Raw genomic sequence first — 12,371 nt, 5'->3', positions numbered from 1 at the left:
CCCCAGCTGACCTAGACCTGCTTGGGACTGTCAATAATTCTGCTTGCTCAAGACGAGACGCCTTCCTCCCGAGAACTACAAGAATAACTCAAATGGAGTGAGGAGAAAAGAGAGGGTTGTTTTCTAGAAAGGGGTAAAAGAAAGAAGGAAAGAAAGGAAGGAAGGAAGGAAGAAAGAAAGAAGGAAAGGAAGGAAGGAAGAAAGAAAGGAAGGAAGAAAGGAAGAAAGGGAGAAAGAAAGAAAGAAAGAAAGAAAGAAAGAAAGAAAGAAAGAAAGAAAGAAAGAGAGAGAAAGAAAGGAACATCCAAGCTTGATCACACCAAAAGTGAAAAACTGAGAAGAAATCTGCCCACCCAGAGATTTTTGGGATAATAAAGCTGAGACAAGAGGAGATGACAGCTAAAAATTAGGCTAAGGGGCTCAAAGTAAGCATAGAAAGTAACAGAAATGTTACAGATTCAGGAAAGTAACAAAAAAGGAAGTCAGGGAGGTGAGTCTGTGCTGGGTATTAGAGTCCGCGGGAGGCAGGGAGGTGAGTCTGTCTCGGGTGTTAGAGTCTGCCCTTTCCTGATGATGGTGGGGTAGGGTTGTCAAATAGAAGCTATGAGCACCAGTGCTCAGACGGCTTAGTAGCCACTAGGTGGGGGTGTTTTGCTAAACTGGGTGGGAGCACTTTCTGGAGACAGAACCAGAAGACAGGCTCCCAGCAATGGAGTTGGTCACGGTAGGGATTGTGGGGAAGGATGAGTCTGGAGAAGACAGAAAAATCCTTTCTAGCCTCGACCCTGGCCTGACAAACCAGGGTCATCTCCGCTTCTGCACACAGAGCCTGGGAGTTGGTTTCTTTTTTCTCAACGTTACCGAAGCCACCATACCCAGGTGAAGTAGAAAATACTCAGGAGAATTATTAAAACAGAGTCACTCCAGGTGACCGTGTGGCTCAGCTGACAGACAGCTTTCTCAGCCTGGGGTGCCTTAAGCCTGGGTTTGCTCTGCATAAACCTGGGTGTGATGGCACAGTAGAGAGGGGCACGTGGGATAGTCCCCAGTTCAAGGTCACCCACTTCCCAGTCACATATGACCAGCCTGGGCTAGACACCCTGCCTCAGAAAAATAATAAAAGGAGCTCAGAGGTAAGTCAGCTGGGGAAGTGGTGGCCTCAGAAGCAGGACCAGAGAGAACTCTGTGAGAAACACATGGTGCACAGTAGTCATCCCAGTCCTGATGGTTGAGGAAAACAGATGCCTGGGCCTCACTAGGCAGCCAGGCCAGCTTCTTCCATGAGCTCCAGGCCAGTGAGAGGTCCTGCTGTCAAAATAAATAAGCAAGCTAGACTGTGCCTAAAAATGTGCTCATGCATTCTTGTTTCTTTCTCTCTCTCTCTCTCTCTCTCTCTCTCTCTCTCTCTCTCTCTCTCTTTCTCTCTCTCTCTCTGACACACACACACACTCATCCACACACAAACACACGCTCTCACACACACACTCATACACACATTCGCACACATTCACACACACTCACACATACATACTCACACATACACATTCTCACACATACACACACTCACATACATACTCTCACACACACACTCTCACACACACACTCTCACACTCACACACTCACACACTCACACACTCAAACACAAATACTCACACGCACTCACACACACACTCACACATTCACACACTCACACACAAATGCTCACACACTCACACTCACTCACACTCACACATTCACACACACTCACACACAAACACTCATACACTCACACTCACACACTCACACTCACACTCACACACCCTCCAGAACAATAATAATAAGCATAAAGCACAGAAGCACCTGTGGCTAAGCACAAAGAAACTACAAAAGCAAGCCTGCTGCTAGGCCACGTCCGTCCTCAAGAGCAGGGGCCAGATGCCCACATTGCTAAGGTTCCAGAAACTTCAAAACCATCCAGGTTCTCTGTCTTCTCTTAGAGCAAGACTAGGTCTGCATGCGGGTGACCTGGCCTTCAGTCCCAGCAGCTGAGCTTAGCTTAGGATGAAACTCCCAGCCCCTGATCAGTGGTGGATGATGCAGAAGAGTTCCCATCTGAGGGTGTGGGGTGGGGAAGTCGGAAGGAAGCCAGCGGGTAGACCCCACTGGCTATGGCCAGGACACCAAAACAGAAAAAGATTCTAGAGGTCCTCCAAGACCGTCTAATCTACAAGAAGACTGGAGCAGACCTTGGTGAGTACTCATGCAGTGAACAGAGATGGAAGTGAGGGAGAGAGAGGAATCCATGGGGACTCGGGAGTCTCTGGTTTCTGGTTGTAGTGGATGAGGAACAAAGAGAGCTTCCAGGAACACAGCAAGCCCAAAGGAAGACATGTACAAACCTTGGTGGCGGGAGACTCAACAGAGAACCAACAGCAGACCTCAGGATCCCCACTCAGGGGACCAGCAGAGACAGAGACCTGCATTTCCGACTCATCCGTGCTATCTCTGTGAGCAGCCTCTTCTCTCACCCTGTCCACACCGACATGTCTTGAAGCCTAGTGTTACCTAGATCCTGGGTGCTCTGCCCTGGAAGAAATAGTAGAGAACCCTGATACAATCTGGCATCAAAGTTAAGAGGAAAGAATGTGCTGACGGGGGCAGGGGATGGCTGGAAATACAGAGCCAGCTAGAGCTGTGCTGGGAGGTGCTGGAGAGACTCATCTTGAATGGACAGAGAGGCCCAGGACGCCGACAGAATTAACACAGAATTAACAAGTCACCTGCAGACATTAAGCAAGTAACAGAGCTGGATCTTGGGTAACAGCAGCTACCCCGGACAGAAGCATCCAACAGTGGGGAACTCTAGTGGTTATTTCTTTCAAGCGGCATTTGACAGACTTCTGCAACCTTCCTCCGCATCACAGGAGTTAGCTTGGCTGACCATGCACCTGCTGAACTATGTCCCTTTCCAGTGAAAATATTCACACGTTTTCACAAAAAAAAAAAAAAAAAAAAAAAAAAAAAAAAAATGGAGGCGTTCTCTTTCCGGCCACACTCCTGAGCAAGGCGAAGAGGGAAGGGAAGGAAGGCCACCTTCTCCAGACCTAGGAGAGTCTTCTCCAAACCTACTAAAGACCAAGGAGGCTACAATCCTGCTGATCCCATCCAGGCAAGCTCAGAGGTAGACAGGGGGACAGGACCGAGGCTCAGTTCTTGGGCTGATCCACAACTCAGTTCCCTCACCAGGCTCTCACTAGCTCTCTCCTCAGCTGAATCAAGGCCAGACTTCTCTTCCCAGGTTTCAGTTTACCCATGAGACCCTCGGACCATAGCCAGTGCTAACCTAGAGACCTAGTTCTACCCAGCCAAGGTTTGGGTAATACGAAAATATCCCACCTAAGGAAAAACAACAAACAGAGCTCAGTTTTCTCATAACCACACAAGCCTTGAAGCCTATATTCCACCATCACACTCTAATCTTCCAAGGTCAACATGACTCTACCCAAGTCAGAGCCCAAGGACACCAGACACAACCCAAACAACAAACTTTTTACAACTTAAACAGCCCTCTTCCCAGACCTCTGGAGTGAGCCCAAACTAGACCTCACTCCTTGGCCCTGGCCTTGCCTATGAACCAACTTCAGCTGGGCAGCCATCCCGAAACACCAAGGTACCTCAGCGTCCAAAGACACGGAAAAGAGAGGACTGCGGGTGAAGCTGGCTAGTCCCCACCATGGAAGCAGACCCCGGCCGGCAGGTCGCTGGGTACAGTTTTCTATTTGTGGGACACTCCAAACACACCAGGACATGTGGGAACTTCAGACATGGCAGTTGTAGTGGCCATCCTTGGATCAGGTCATGGTCTGAGCTACTTGATCTCAGTCAGTCCCATGGGGGGTTATAAAACCCTATTTCCAAATCTGAGTTTGCAGATGAACCAATTTAAACTTATCCCCGTCTAGCTGACAAATGGACTCGACTCAGACTATGGTTATTTTATTTGGCTCTGATAATTAGAAGACGGTTACCCCAAATCTACTTTTCTAAGAGCTGATCTGGCTACACCTGGCTACTTCCCCAGCGGTGTACCCCAAACACTTACTGTTTTACCTGTCCATGTGCCCCTAGTCCATCTCCTCTCATAGCGCCTTCCTTCTCTTTCCAGAGTCCTCCTCCTCCTCTTTCCCCTGCCCCCCCTCTCCCTCTCCCCCTCCTTCTCCCCGCCCCGCCTTTTGTAAGCCCCAACCAGTAATTCCAAACCCACCTACCTAGCCACTTTTCCTTAACCAATAGTTTTAAAATAAGGAACAAGGTTTGCAACAACAGAAGCTGGTAAACGTGAGAATTCACTCTCAGGCCCACACCTTCACCTTCCGGTACAGATTTTAGCATTACAACACACAGCAACAGGACAAACCTCGACAGACATTATCTCGTTTTTTCAAGATTTATTTATTTAATGTATATGAGTACATTGTCGATGTCTTCAGACACACCAGAAGAGGGCATCGGATCCCATTACAGATGGTTGTGAGCCACCATGTGGTTGCTGGGAATTGAACTCAGGACCTCTGGAAGAGCAGTCCGTGCTCTTAACCACTGAGCCATCTCTCCAACCCAACAAACAATATTTAAAGTTACATCACCAGGAAGGGTGGGAGGGACTGGGACAGGCCATTCAAACCTATGCTGATGCCTGAACCTCTTCCCCACCACATCAGTCTTCAAGCTGGTGTCTTCTAGAATGTGCTGGAAAATGGGTTCTCAGCTTCCAAAGTCTAAGCTTTTTCTCTTCTGCCAATAAGCACTTTTTCTGTAACATTAAACAAACAAACAAACAAACAAACAAAACCCCTAGGGGTCAAAAATCCATAGCTCAATAAAAGAATCCTATTTTGGGACATAGTCCCTGGCAAATGTAAGTACAGAATGTCTGTTTAATCATTGCTCAGTCCCATGTCTAGGACAGTGCCAAACATAGCTGACACATAGTGGGTGCTGACACAGTGGGCGGTCAGTAAATGTCTGTGAAGTAAACAGCCTCATAGACTATAGAGTATAAAACCCTTATGGCTTCTTACTTAAACCTGTTCCTAAAAACAAGGCAAGCTTGCAAGAAACATGAGCGGCTGTCGAAAGCAGCGACATGCACACACACACACACACACACGTGCGCGCACATGCACGCGTCCGTGCACACACAGCCTAACTGAGATGTGTGTTCAGGGCAGCAGGCTTTCCCCAGTGGTCAACAGGGCGGCTTCATCTCCTGAGGTAAGCAGTCAGACACCTCCCTCAAGTGGGACTATATGTGAAGTTTTGCACTAGATTCATGCTTTAATTTTCTTAATTTATTAATTCTTTAATTTCTTACTGTATTTACTGCTTATAGGCTAAGTAGTTCATGGACAAGCTTTCAAAAGTAGGCTACGACATGAAAGCCAGCCTGATGAAAATACAGTTTTAATGAGCGGGAGGAGACGCCTGAGCCGAGGGAATTACTTCAAAGAGCACTTCTGGTTCAAAGACCACTCAAAGCACTTGTGTAAGCAACAGACTTGAAAGTCACTGCGGACCTGAGCTCCCACAGTTACTCTCCACGGCTGTCCTATGGGGGCTCATTTTCCCTGTCCCAGAGCCTTATTTATCCTTTCTTTACAAAGTGTTATACATGCATTTATTGTGTGTGAGAGTGCACGCGTTACATGGCATGCACACAGCTTTGTGCATGTGTGGAAGTCAGAGAACAAGCTTCACAAGCTGGTTCTCTCCTAACGCGTAGGTTCTGGGGATCAAATAGGGTCACCAGGCTTGGCAGCAATCTCCTTCACTCTCAGAGCCATCTCGCCTGCCCTCTGCCCCTAGCTCTCCTGCCACCTCGTCATCCTTGTGTTAAGATCGTCATCCGAGGAAACTCAGACCAGCTTTTTCAAGGACGCAGACGAAACTCTCTTACCAAATACTGCTCTGTGATACTATAAAATTCAAATAAGTCAGGGAGACGTTCCAAGTCAGCAAGTGTGTGATGTTGAAAAAATACTCATAACAGAGTATCGCCTGTAAGAACCTCATCTCCTCATTCAAAAGAGGTTTCTTTTTTTACTGAGAAAACAAAAAAGGGAGGAAATGTTCCTGGTGAATGTGGTTTAACAAACATCCCTGAGTGGGCTGTATCTAAGAAAACGTCATTTGTGATTAAATATGACACCCGCACACAGCAGTTAGCTTTAGCCGAGTGTCCCACTCTGTCACTGACTGACTTGCTTTGGCAGCAGCCATCTCTAAAGGGAGAGCAAAGGTGGCTGAGAGAGCAGTTCCCAGGCATCCTCCAGAGTCATCACAAGAGGTCGAAGGCACTGGAAAGCAATAGAAGTGGGAAACGTGGGAAAAAGAGCAAAGCCAGTGTTCCCGGAGCTACACAGATTCTGCAGAAACAGTCTCCAGGAATCCTGACAGAAGGAAACATCTTAAACAAGACTTAGCATGACTGCAAACGAGACTCATAACACCAAAAGGGTACCCGGGCAAGGACAGGTCTATTCACAGCAACCACAGACCAGTGTTTGCCTGCTCTTTGTGTCCAGAGATAATTTATTCTGAGGTGTATCCCCCACAAGACACCTGCCAGGTTAGATGTCAGGATGCCACATGAACCATCCTGCAGCCAGCACCCGGCTCTGCGCTCTGTGCTTCTCCTCATAATCCTCTTCAACACGCATTTCACGAGCAGTGTGTAGAAGGGCCAGTTACTCTTAAGGAATGCCAGAGGCTCTGGTCACGTAAGATGCAAAGAGGTCCCAAGAAGACATTTGTCTTTGGGTAAAAGCCATTTTCTGAAAGCATGGGGGTGACCACGGTGACAGGTGTCACTTCTGCACCCTGCCGTCTCCCACCTTGCTGTACTTGTAAGGCAGTGATGGTGTTAAGAAGGACATAAGACAGGAAGGGAGCAAAGGGTCTTGACAGAACTGGACTTCCCAGTAGGAATTGGTCCTACAAAAATTGGTTTTAGCTGTGCATGGTCACACGCACCTTTGATCCATCCAATCAGGTAAATTTCTGTGAATTTGAGGTTACCCCAGATAGTGAGTTCAAGGCTAACAGGGCCTATACAGTGAGCCCTGTCTCAAAAACAGAAAAGACTTTATGTAATAAGGAAAATACTGGTAAGAGTAAAGACATGTTTCTGTGCATGTTTCTGATATGCGGGGGCACACGTCCTAACTGCATCCAGACTCGGCCTGCTGTCTGGGAATCTTCTGAGTCCTCTTGACCCAGTTATGGGGGGAATTGTCTTGGTGTTGGGGGTCTGACCCTCATCACAAGTGAATGTTTTGCAGTGAGAGCCTTTGACTTCTGAACTCTGAAGAAAGACTTCTCATCTTAGACTGGCTTCGTCTTTTCAGGTCGAGAGTCTACTTCACTTCAGAATGTCTGCCCTTAAGTAACTGCAGGGTTAGACTTCATGTGTTAGCAATCGAGCTGGCTTTTATAGTGGTCTGGATGTGAATGCCCCCCACTGGATCATCTGTAGGAATATTTAGACCCTGAAGATGGTGCGGTTGTGAGACACGAGGGGTAGGCTGTGAGTTTGGTGGCCCCCAATCCCCAGATGCAGTGTACTTTCTAATTATATTTGCATTGTCCCCAGCTGTCTCCTTGTCCTGCACTGTCCCCAGCTGTCCCTCTGTCCTGCACTGTCCCCAGCTGTCCCTCTGTCCTGCACTGTCCCCAGCTGTCCCTCTGTCCTGCACTATCCCCAGCTGTTCCTCTGTCCTGCACTGTCCCAAGCTGTCCCTCTGTCCTGCAGTATTCCCAGCTGTTACTCTGTCCTTCAGTCTCACCAGCTATCCCTCTGTCCTGCACTATCCCCAGCTACCTCTCTGTCCTGCAGTATCCCAAGCTGTTCCTCTGTCCTGCACTGTCCCCAGCTGTCCCTCTGTCCTGCACTGTCCCAAGCTGTCCCTCTGTCCTACAGTATTCCCAGCTGTCCCTCTGTCCTGCAGTCTCACCAGCTGTCCCTCTGTCCTGCACTATCCCCAGCTGTCCCTCTGTCCTGCACTATCCCCAGCTGTCCCTCTGTCCTGCAGTATTCCCAGCTGTCCCTCTGTCCTGCAGTATTCCCAGCTGTCCCTCTGTCCTGCAGTCTCACCAGCTGTCCCTCTGTCCTGCACTATCCCCATCTGTCCCTCTGTCCTGCACTATCCCCAGCTGTCCCTCTGTCCTGCAGTCTCACCAGCTGTCCCTCTGTCCTGCAGTCTCACCAGCTGTCCCTCTGTCCTGCACTGTCCCAAGCTGTCCCTCTGTCCTGCAGTATCCCCAGCTGTCCCTCTGTCCTGCAGTCTCACCAGCTGTCCCTCTGTCCTGCACTATCCCCAGCTGTCCCTCTGTCCTGCACTATCCCCAGCTGTCCCTCTGTCCTGCACTATCCCCAGCTGTCCCTCTGTCCTGCACTATCCCCAGCTATCCCTCTGTCCTGCACTATCCCCAGCTGTCCCTCTGTCCTGCACTATCCCCAGCTGTCCTCCGTCCTGTCATCACATGCCTCCATGTTTGACTGAATCACCTGTGAGCCAAAGTAAATCCTGCTTCTCATTAGTAGCCTTTGTCTGGTCTTACGTCACAGCAATGAGGAAGTAATGCAAACTCCAGACATAAGAACAGGAAAGGAGAAAGCTGAGGGATTTAGGGAATCGTTTCAAAACCTCTCAGACAGTGACGCCTAACTGCTTGGGTCAGAGCAGGAAAGTGCCCTTGAAGACCTGGTTTTGTCTCTACAGAGTAAGGATCGAGGCACAAGGGACATGCCCTAAATAGAAATACGTAAGGAAAGACTGTGGGAAAGGAAGTCTGTTATACAGGAATCGGTTCTCATAAGAGAGAGGACAGAATGTGTGCAGAGCTACGGTTGGCCAGCAGTCACACCGAAGAAGCAGCAAGGAAAAGCAGACACAGCAAACAAAATGATGGCACAGAAATGCTGAGGGCTGGGCTGAACAGACACTCAACAGTTACCAGCACTACTGCTCTCACAGAGGACCCAGGCTGTGTCCCAAGACCCACAACCATCTATAACACCAATTCCAGGGGATCTAATGCCCTCTTCTGACCTACACATGTATATACACACAACACAACACAATACAAAACACACGCACACGTGTGCGCAGACACACATACACACACACACACACACACACACACACACACACACACTTACAATATTAAACAAATCCCTTTAAAAATCTCATAAAAAACAATACCTATGACAGCCCACTGTTGGATGTTGTCTCACAGGTCCCAGCCTGTGGCACCATTACACAAACCTTTCCCTTGCCCCTGTTTAATTGGAAAGAAGAGAAAGAAGAGGGAGGGGGCAGGACTTGGGCTTAGAGCCCTTCGAGAAGGATGCAATCCTATGGTGTGAGGGGCAGGCAGTGGGACCCTCTTATAGGTCCAGTTTTCAACTTGTTCAAGGTCTACAGTGGGGCTTAACCCAGAAGCAGCATGGGCTTTCTCCAAGACAACAGAAGGAGTATCCACAGCAGAAGTGATTGTCTGCACTTCAACAGTCACAGGAGGAAGCAGGGCTCTTGGTCAGGGTAAAAGCCTCTGCTCTCACGCTCTTCCCCGCAGAATCTCAGCCTGGTGTCCTACACCAATGCACAGTCTGCCAGGGAAAAACCTAGGTAACCTCGGCAACCATGCCGACACCGCTCTAAGCAACCTCTAGCGAAGGTTTTCTCTCTATGCAGTGTTTCTGCCATGCAACCTGCAAAGATAATACCGGAGTGGGTAATAATTAAACTTAAAGATTTTTTTTTAAAGGGAGTACATCGAACAGTACTGGCTGCTCTTCCAGAGAACTCTGGTTCAATTCCCAGCACCCATGTGGTAGCTGACAAATGTCTGTACCTCCAGTCCTAGGTGCTATCTTCTGGTCTCCTTGGGCACCAGGCACACATGTGGTACACAGACACACAAGAAGATAAAATAATACACCCGTGTACATAAAACAGATATATTAAATAGAATTTTAAAAGGGGTGTCTCTAGACAGATAGCTCAGTGGTTAAGAGCATTTGCTGCTATTGCAGAAGACTTGGGTTTGGTTCTTGGCACCCATGTGGTGACTCACATCTGCCACGACTCCAGTTCTGGAGGAACAGTTTCTTCTGTCCTCTGTGGACACTGAACACAGATGGCATACACACAGAGAAACAGGGACACACACATGCCCATGAATATGTTTCTCAAGGGAAAGGGTTTATTCAGCTTACACTTCCACATTGCTGCTCATCACCAAAGGAAGTCAGGACTGGAACTCACACAGGGCAGGAAGCAGGAGCTGATGCAGAGGCCATGGAGGGATGTTACTTACTGGCTTGCTTCCCCTGGCTTGCTCAGCTTACTCTCTTACAGAACCCAAGACCACCAGCTCAGGGACAGCACCACCCACAATGGGCTGGGTCCTCCCACCCTTGATCACTAGTTAAGAAAATGCCTTACAGCTGGATCTCATGGAGGCATTTCCTCAAGGGAGGCTCTTTCTCTGTGGTAACTCCAGATGTGTCGAGTTGACACACAAAACCAGCCAGTAGAGTATGGTATTTGTGTCATCCCAAGAAAGAGAAGTCAGAAGAACACCTCTCAGACCCCAACACCCTAGGAGAGCATAGATGGACATACTGCCGTCCAAGACATGAGGGTGGTGGTGACTCTTCACAACTGAAGATGGCTGGGGATCAACCCCAGGGCCTCTACTCTGAGAGAGCTCCACGAGACCTTTTACCGTTGTGCTGCATCCAGTAGCGACGGGCCTGAGGATGGTAACTCAGTGTCCACTCAGGGATCACAGCCTCGGGGAAATGTCAGACTGTCAGGTAAACAGGAAGCGGCACACCAAAATGAATGCTTCTGCAGATGGCGGAAATAAGGGATGTAAGGGGCAGAGAGAGCAAACCCCTTGCAGGAGGGATCTTGGAGATCCTTTGGAGAGCTTTGTAAAGTGTGTAGACGTTACTTGGCAGCTACTTCAAAAGCTTTTGTGCTATCACAAATATTCTCTGTATTCAAGGTACCCCCCCCCCTTTCTGGTCTCCCCACACACATAATAAAATGCTTGGGGAGGTTATTGAAGGTGAGTCGTGGCAGGATTGTCACTGGTATAACTGATTGGATAAGACCCAGCAGCTAACAGGACTCTGAGCCCGTACTCCATACACTTCATTCTGAGAATCATCCCACTCGACAGGTGAATGGAGGGGGAAAAAAAAATAATCTGCCCCAAGTCACACAGTCTGGATGTGATGGTGAACCAGATTCGACCGCACACCATGCCCAGCTGTTTCAAGGCTGGCTGGCCACATCACTAGAGTGACACTTGGGTCTGCAGCTGACAGGAAGACATCCAGGGACACACTCTTATCCCCGGTCAGTCCTGAGGCGTGCATGGTGACTTAGAAAGTGACCTTCAGCATCATGTGTGAATTTGGAAGGTGACACCAGTCTGCCCTCCTCATGGTTCACAAGCACATGTGAACCTGACAGGTTTAAAACGGTGCACAAACGAACAGCGTTAATCTTGACCCAAAACACATCCTGATATCGGCTTCAAATAGGCAAGAGGCTGACACACTCCTAACCCATTTAAGAGAGGAAAGGAAGCTCACCTTGACCCAAGGGTATAAAACTGCGCATGCTCAGAAGTCCCCTTGAAGTCTACCACGTATCAGGCTTAGTTTGAGACATTCTCCCTATCCAGGAAATAATTAACGTCCCCCAAAGACAGGCCTGACCTTGGCCCTCTTTAGCTCTGAAAGGTGATCTTTAAGCCTGTGAATTGTCCTACATTGAGACACAGCAGGTACTCTGCTGTGCTCTATGGGAAGTAAGGTCAGCCTCGGGGACACCAAGTCCCAGTAAAAACGTCCCAGGGCTGAGCTTCCTTACCCTACATGTGCGGTAACACCTTATACATGTGGTCACCCATAGAAGCCACACATCAACGCTTAACGCGATTCCACTAAAAAAGGCCAGCTGGAAGCTTTATGCATAGAACTCTCCAGAACTCTGCAGGCATCCTTTCTCCTGCTTTGCCGAAGCTGTTCCCTTTCTCTGTACCAGACTGCAACGTAGAAGACGCCAGCTTCCGATAGGATCCGGAAGTCTGACCGATGCGTTACACGCGAGCGAGGTCCTGTGAACTCTTACCTCTCAGTTTGTGTGGGAAGGGGATCTTGGGACCCCTGACTTTGTAGTCCCTCCTCAATATCATTTGATCCTCATATAAACCTCACAGACAAGGATAGCGAGTGACTGGGAGAGGCCATCCCTCGGCCCTTATTCGCATCTAGCAGGTAGAATAACGGGACTTAGATTCCAGACTAACAG

General features: G+C 48.8%; 1 protein-coding gene across 5 annotated transcripts in view; it reads right to left on the bottom strand.

The window, feature by feature from the left end:
* Window positions 1–12,371, bottom strand: part of Rbm20 (RNA binding motif protein 20) — a 241,241-nt gene that overhangs the window by 123,109 nt on the left and 105,761 nt on the right.

The sequence above is a fragment of the Rattus norvegicus genome, chromosome 1 (genome assembly GCF_036323735.1).
Source record: "Rattus norvegicus strain BN/NHsdMcwi chromosome 1, GRCr8, whole genome shotgun sequence".
NCBI lineage: Eukaryota > Metazoa > Chordata > Mammalia > Rodentia > Muridae > Rattus > Rattus norvegicus.
Note: the sequence above shows the minus strand (reverse complement) of the source record. Positions and strands in the feature narration are given on the sequence as shown.